The sequence below is a fragment of the Salmo salar genome, chromosome ssa20 (assembly GCF_905237065.1).
Source record: "Salmo salar chromosome ssa20, Ssal_v3.1, whole genome shotgun sequence".
Classification (NCBI taxonomy): domain Eukaryota; kingdom Metazoa; phylum Chordata; class Actinopteri; order Salmoniformes; family Salmonidae; genus Salmo; species Salmo salar.
The window spans coordinates 2,398,097-2,406,570 of record NC_059461.1 but is presented as its reverse complement, the minus strand read 5'-3'; positions in this window follow the sequence as shown (position 1 = coordinate 2,406,570).

The window sequence follows — 8,474 nt, the reverse complement described above, 5'->3', positions numbered from 1 at the left end:
CACGCGCTCCAGCAGGTATATCTCACTGGTCGTCCCCAAAGCCAACACCTCCTTTGGCCGCCTTTCCTTCCAGTTCTCTGTTGCCAATGACTGGAACGAATTGCAAAATTCGCTGTAGCTGGAGACTTATATTTCCCTCACTAACTTTAAACATCAGCTATATGAGCAACTAACCGATCGCTGCAGCTGTACATAACCCATCTGTAAATAGCCCACCCAATCTACCTACCTCATCCCCATATTGTTTTTATTTACTTTTCTGCTCTTTTGCACACAAGTATTTCTACTTGCACATCATCATCTGCTCATCTATCACTCCAGTGTTAATTTGCTAAACTGTAATTACTTCTCTACTATGGCCTATTTATTGTCTTACCCCCTCACGCCATTTGCACACACTGTATATAGACTTTCTTTTTTGTTATTGACTGTACGCTTGTTTATTCCATTTGTAACTCTGTGTTGTTGTTTGTGTCGCACTGCAGGTCAGAGTTATTTTTATTATTTTGTTTTTATTTTTTATTATTTATTACAAAGAAACACAAGGAATGGGTAACATTAAAGTATTAGAACATGAAGGACAAACGATACAGCATCAAGACACTATCAAACATGTATCAGTCTTTCCGCAACAGAGCCATCCTTATGTGTGAGGGTGCGTGTGCATGATAGTGATATAAAATATATGTCATAGTTTCCTTTTTCATGATCCCCCACAGTTCCCCAATAGCTGTCCCTCAACCATTTGAGACCCCTCACACAGTCCCCCCGTATGAAAAAAAACAAAAAAACAATTAATTCCATTCCCCACCCCCAAGAACCCCCATTGCACCAACAACCAAGAGAATGAACTAAAGAGAACAAAGGAAAAGACAGAAGAAAACAACAATGTAAAAAAAAAAAAAAAATAATAATAATACATTTAAAACAAAGGACATCAAGGACAACTGAAATCATAACAGCAATGCCAACTGTATATGTTTGTGTCCATGTCTGGCACTATTACATGTATGTGTGTGTTCTTGTATGTGTTTATTTGAATGAGAGTGTGTGTATATGCATGTGTACAAACACCTGCACGGCATCAGCCTCAGGCAAACCGGCATTAGTTGTAAAAACACTGCCACTTAGTGTTATTCAAATGTATTTTATTATGTTTTATTTGGACTTTTTTTCATTTATCTTTTGACCATCATTCTCTCTCTCACACAGCAACTCCACTCTCATTTGTCTCCAATTCCACATACCAACCCTTAGCTTCCCTCAGCCCATCTCATCTATCTCTGCTGGCCACCCACTTTGTGTTTCTACGCAACACATATCTTTCAACTATGCTATGATGTTTAACGTACAATATCAATCTATCTAATCGAATTGAATCTACAGATTGCGTGTTGAAGATAAATACTTTTACTAAGAGTATAAGTAATTGACTGACCCGGTCTCTCCAGATCTCCTAACAGTACTATTTCTAGGGTCAATTTTAGATCAATGCTATGCATTTTCAGCCATTCCTGAACCTGAGACCAGAAACAGGCTACCTGAGGGCAATACCAAAATGAATGGTCTATTGATTCTGTATCCTCACATCAAAATCTGCAGAGCTTCGATGATTTTATGCCCCAAATATTCAATATTTTGTTGGTGGCAAGAATTCTATATAATAATTTTAGCTCAAAAGCACAGAATCTTGAATTGTTTTGTATATCAACTCATACACCCTGTACCATGGAATCGGTATATCAAAAATCTTTTCACAACTATTTTGCAATCTGTATGGCACAGTTGTCAACATCCTGTTCCTCAAATGAAACTGGTATACTTTCCTATTTATGCTATTTTTATTCCTCCGCCAGTTTTGATCCTTTATATTGGGCAGACAGACCAGTTCCCTACCTCCTCCCGCTGCCACCCGCCTCCTCCATTTTTGGGGCAATGCTGTAATCAATTGGTTGTACTCTTGGATTGAGCAGACCTTCCCGTACAATTCTGATAACTCCATGGCCAGGTCGCAGTTATAAATTCGAATTTGTTCTCAAGTAGCTTACCTGGTTAAATTAAGGTGAAATAAAAAATAAAAATAAATAAAATAAAGTGCCTTAGACCGCTGCGTCCATGTGTGTGTTAACTATTTAACTGTACTAGAATGCTTAAAAGGCCGGCAAAATGTTTAATATCGGTTATCGGTATTGTTTTTTTATGCAAGGAAAATATTGGATATCGGTATCGCCCCAAAAACTTAATATCGGTGCATCACTACTTGTAATCATTAAGTACTGGGGAGTTTTTCACGATAAAAAAGAAACTGAATGGAGCTAAGCACAGGCAATATTCTGGAGGGAAACCTGGTTCAGTCTGCTTTCCAACAGACACTGGGAGATTAATTCCCTTTCAGCAGGACAATAACCTAAAACACAAGCCCAAATTTACACTGGAGTTGCTTACTAAGAAGACAGTGAATGTTCCTGAGTGGCTGAGATACAGTTTTGACTTAAATCTACTTGAATATCGATGGCAAGACCTGAAAATGGTTTTCTAGCAAAGATCGATAACCAATTTGACAGAGCTTGAATAACTTTTTAAAGAATAATGGTAAAATGTTGAACAATACAGGTATTAGAGACTTACCCAGAAAGACTCACAGCTGTAATCACTGCCAAAGGTGATTCTAACACATATTGACTCAGGGGGTTGAATTCTTACAGTGAGGGAAAAAAGTATTTGATCCCCTGCTGATTTTGTATGTTTGCCCACTGACAAAGAAATGATCAGTCTATAATTTTAATGGTAGGTTTATTTGAACAGTGAGAGACAGAATAACAACAGCAAAAAATCCAGAAAAACGCATGTCAAAAATGGATTTGCATTTTCATGGGGGAAATAAGTATTTGACCCCCTCCGCAAAACATGACTTAGTACTTGGTGGCAAAACCCTTGTTGGTAATCACAGAGGTCAGACGTTTCTTGTAGTTGGCCACCAGGTTTGCACACATCTCAGGAGGGATTTTGTCCCACTCCTCTTTGCAGATCTTCTCCAAGTCATTAAGGTTTCGAGGTTGACGTTTGGCAACTCGAACCTTCAGCTCCCTCCACAGATTTTCTATGGGATTAAGGTCTGGAAACTGGCTAGGCCACTCCAGGACCTTAATGTGCTTCTTCTTGAGCCACTCCTTTGTTGCCTTGGCCGTGTGTGTTGGGTCTTTGTCATGCTGGAATACCCATCCACGACTCATTTTCAATGCCCTGGCTGAGGGAAGGAGGTGCTCACCCAAGACTTGACGGTACATGGCCCTGTCCATCGTCCCTTTGATGCGATGAAGTTGTCCTGTCCCCTTAGCAGAAAAACACCCCCAAAGCATAATGTTTCCACCTCCATGTTTGACGGTGGGGATGGTTTTCTTGGGGTCATAGGCAGCATTCCTCCTCCTCCAAACACGGCGAGTTGAGTTGATGTCAAAGAGCTCCATTTTGGTCTCATCTGACCACAACACTTTCACCAGTTGTCCTCTGAGTCATTCAGATGTTCATTGGCAAACTTCAGATGGGCATGTATATGTGCTTTCTTGAGCAGGGGGACCTTGCAGGCGCTGCAGGATTTCAGTCCTTCACGGCGTAGTGTGTTACCAATTGTTTTCTTGGTGACTATGGTCCCAGTTGCCTTGAGATCATTGACAAGATCCTCCCGTGCAGTTCTGGGCTGATTCCTCACCGTTCTCATGATCATTGCAACTCCACGAGGTGAGATCTTGCATGGAGCCGCAGGCCGAGGGTTCTGACAGTTCTTTTGTGTTTCTTCCATTTGCGAATAATCGCACCAACTGTTGTCACCTTCTCACCAAGCTGCTTGGCGATGGTCTTGTAGCCCATTCCAGTCTTGTGTAGGTCTACAATCTTGTCCCTGACATCCTTGGAGAGCTCTTTGGTTTTGGCCATGGTGGAGAGTTTGGAATCTGATTCATTGATTGCTTCTGTGGACAGGTGTCTTTTATACAGGTAACAAACTGAGATTAGGAGCACTCCCTTTAAGAGTGTGCTCCTAATCTCAGCTCGTTACCTGTATAAAAGACACCTGGGAGCCAGAAATCTTTCTGATTGAGAGGGGGTCAAATACTTATTTCCCTCATTAAAATGCTAATCAATTTATAACATTTTTGACATGCGTTTTTCTGGATTCTGTTGTTGTTATTCTGTCTCTCACTGTTCAAATAAACCTACCATTAAAATTATAGACTGATCATTTCTTTGTCAGTGGGCAAACGTACAAAATCAGCAGGGGATCAAATACTTTTTTCCCCTCACTGTATCTAATCAAGATATATTAGTGTGTTTTTATTTTTTTTAAAATATTTTTTATTTTTTTACACGTTAGAATTTTTCTTCCACTTTGACAGAGTATAGTGTAGACAAAACATTACAATTACATCCATTTTAATCCCATTTTGTAACACAACTAAATGTGGAAGAAGTCCAGCGGTGTGAATTATTTTTGATGGCACTGTAAGTGGGTTTGTGATTGTGTTTTGTAGTGAGTTTGCCCCCTGGGCACAAACTGGTTGAATTAACATTGTTTCAACGAATCTACATGGAAAATACATCGGATTTGAAAAACGTCATCAAAACTGTTGTTTTGAGGTTGAAATTTCAACCACAGGATTATGTCAGCATGGTAACACATTTTCAACATAGACAAACCTTGTGTAAAATATGTTGAATTTGTACCTTTGAAATATGGTCAGATCTTCAACATTATATCCACTATCAGAAAAAACAATAGGCTGGGCAGCACCTCCTACTGGAGAGTTAATCTATTCTAGAGCTACCCATTTTGTTGGGTTTTAACCAAGCCCAGCCCTGCTTAGCTTTCTTGTCATTGACCACTACACAATGTGCTATCATGAGAATGATTATTGAGAGACGTCTTAATAACTAAATAGATTCACTGTTGCTATTGAAGTCATTCCCAAGTGTAGGTTTAACAGAGTAAATTAAATGTAACCATATATCAACCTGTGCATACAGAGATAGTTACAGTTGGGGTTGGAAATGTACATACACTTAGGTTGGAGTCATTAAAACTCGTTTTTCAACTACTCCACAAATTTCTTGTTAACAAACTAATTGTTAACAAACTATTACATCTACTTTGTGCATGACACAAGTAATCTTTCCAACAATTGTTTAGAGACAGATTAATTTATAACTCACTGTATCACAATTCCAGTAGGTCAGAAGTTTACATACACTAAGTTGACTGTGCCTTTAAACAGCTTGGAAGATTTCAAAAAATTATGTCATGGCTTTAGAAGCTTCCGATAGGCTAATTGACATAATTTGAGTCAATTGAAGGTGTACCTTTGGATGTATTTCAAGGCCTACCTTCAGACTCAGTGCCTCTTTGCTTGACATCATGAGAAAATCAAAAGAAATCAGGCAAGACCTCAGAAAATAAATTGTAGACCTCAAGTCTGGTTCATCCTTGGGAGCAATTTCCAAATGCCTGAAGGTACCACGTTCATCTGTACAAACAATAGTACGCAAGTAATAAACACCATGGGACCACGCAGCCGTAATACCGCTCAGGAAGGAGACGCGGTCTGTCTCCTAGAGATGAGCATACTTTGGTGCGAAAAGTGCAAATCAATCCCAGAACAACAGCAAAGGACCTTGTGAAGATGTTGGAGGAAACAGGTACAAAAGTATCTATATCCACAGTAAAACGAGTCCTATACCGGCATAACCTGAAAGGCTGCTCAGCAAGGAAGAAGCAACTGTTCCAAAACTGCCATAAAAAGCCAGACTACGGTTTGCAACTGCACATGGGGACAAAGATCGTACTTTTTGGAGAAATGTCCTCTGGTCTGATGAAATAAAAATAGAACTGTTTGGCCATAATGACCATCGTTATGTTTGGAGGAAAAAGGGGGAGGTTTGCAAGCCCGAAGAACACCATCCCAACCGTGAAGCATGCTTTGCTGCAGGAGGGACTGGGGCACTTCACAAAATAGATGGCATCATGAGGTAGGGCAATTATGTGGATATATTGAAGTAACATCTCAAGACATCAGTCAGGAAGTTAAAGCTTGGTCGCAAATGGGTCTTCCAAATGCACAATGACCCCAAGCATACTTCCAAAGTTGTGACAAAATGGCTTAAGGACAACAAAGTCAAGGTTTTGGAGTGGCCATCACAAAGCCCTGACCTCAATCCTATAGAAAATGTGTGGGCAGAACTGAAAAAGCATGCGCAAGTAAGGAGGCCTACAAACCTGACTCAGTTCCACCAGCTCTGTCAGGATGAATGGGCCAAAATTCACCCAATTTATTGTGGGAAGCTTGTTGAAGGCTAGCTTGACCCAAGTTAAACAATTTAAAGGCAATGTTACCAAATGAGTGTATGTAAACTTCTGACCCACTGGGAATGTGATGAAAGAAATACAAGTTGAAATAAATCATTCTCTCTACTATTATTCTGACATTTCACATTCTTAAAATAAAGGGGTGATCCTAACTGACCTAAGACCGGGAATTTTTACTAGGATTAAATGTCAGGAATTGTGAAAAACTGAGTTTAAATGCATTTGGCTAAGGTGTATGTAAACTTCCAACTTCAACTGTATATATCGTCAATTATAAACAGGGTGGTTCCAGCCCTGAATGCTGATTGGCTGAAAGTCGTGGTATATCAAACCATATACCACAGGTATGACAAAACCTTTCATTTTTACTGTTCTAATTACGTTTGTAACCCGTTTATAAAAGCAATAAGACAGCTCGGGGGTTTTTGGTATTTGGCCAATATACCATGGCTAACTAAGGGCTGTATCCAGGCACTCGTTGTGTGTATGAACAGCCCTTAGCCATGGTATGTTGGACATATACCACACCCCCTCGTGCCTTATTGCTTAATTCTACAATTTAGGCATATAGCATTTGTGAAGTCATCAACAGTTATTGTTTTAAATTCCACCCAGTGTGCAATTAGAAAATAGACAATACATATAGGCCTAGAGTTTTAAGCTTTGGTTGATTTCAAACGTAATCTTCAAGTAAACAATTCATATTTTGGATTCACATCTCAATCTCAACCAAAAATCTAAGTTAAAGAATAGGGATAAATAAAATACAACTTTAAATGGACTTGAAATAAAGTTTGATTTAGTCTTATTCCTTAACTTTGATTTTTGGTAGAGATAGAAACTTAAATCCAAAATATCAATGATTAATTTGTAGACATACTGGATATTGAATTGTGTTTGGATGTCGATACATTAATGCAGCCAAATATAATTTGAAGGAGACTTATTCTGCTTGGATAGTTCCAACTGTGCTGCTGACTTAGTCTTGCTTTAATTCCAGTTTGTCTACAAATTAATAATTGATACAGTATGTTGGATTTACATCTCTATCTCAACCAAAAGTTCAAGAATAGGATCAAATCAAACTTTAAATGCACTTAGTCCTACTCTTTACCTTAGATTTTTGTGTAAGATGGATACGTGAATCCAACATATCAATTATTAATTTGTAGACAAACTGGAATTAAAGCCAGACTAAGTCAGTGGCACAAAAGATGCATCTCCTTCAAATGTTGATATTCGGTTGCATTGTTTTTTTTTTTTTTATTTTTTATTTACTGAACAAAACAATGCTGACAGAAAAAGATACAGAATACAATAACCAAGGCTCACTGCTATAATTCAAGGTTTTGATTAAGCAATTATGTGGCTGTGTGAAATAGTGTAGAACAGCTTTGAGCTCTCCCATGATTTTTGCTCTAAATTGCATTGCATCTAATTATATGTCCCTGTCAGGTTTGTCTCTATATGATATCAGCTTACCACTCTGTACACTACACCGGAATGGGTGGTGGTAGTAGTGTACACTACACTGGACTGGACTGTAATGGGGGTAACAGGGTCTCTGTTAGGAAAATGTGGCGCTGGAAAACATGACCAGGAAGATTTGAATTTACTGGCCATTTGAGAAATGTACACGGACCCATATGCATTGGGTGCGTAAACCATTAGGACATCCACACAAGATTCTCAGATTATGGACGTCCACACAAAATCACATTTAGATTATGGTAATTCATTTTAACATACCATGCAACTCCTGTAATTAAGCAGCCAATAAATTGTAATTTTAAATAATTTGCCAAAATGCATTTAGCGGAAATTTTTTTCTGAACAGTGCACCTGAAACAGTATGAGCGGTATATGACAGAGAAGGAAATCTCAGTTAGAAATTTAGAAAGAGGGTGAATATAAAGATGCAACAACTAGGATGGGTTGTTAATATGACTAGGATTGTGCCTTTGGCTTCTGGACAAAGAAAGATAGTTGATATGAAAAGCAATAGTACAGGAGAGAAATGGCATAATGAGGAATTATTTCAGAGGCAACTTGCGTGGCAAAAGGCCTAGCTGATTATTCAGTTGGGCTGTCAGTGAAAAGCATCTAAAATATGTGTGAA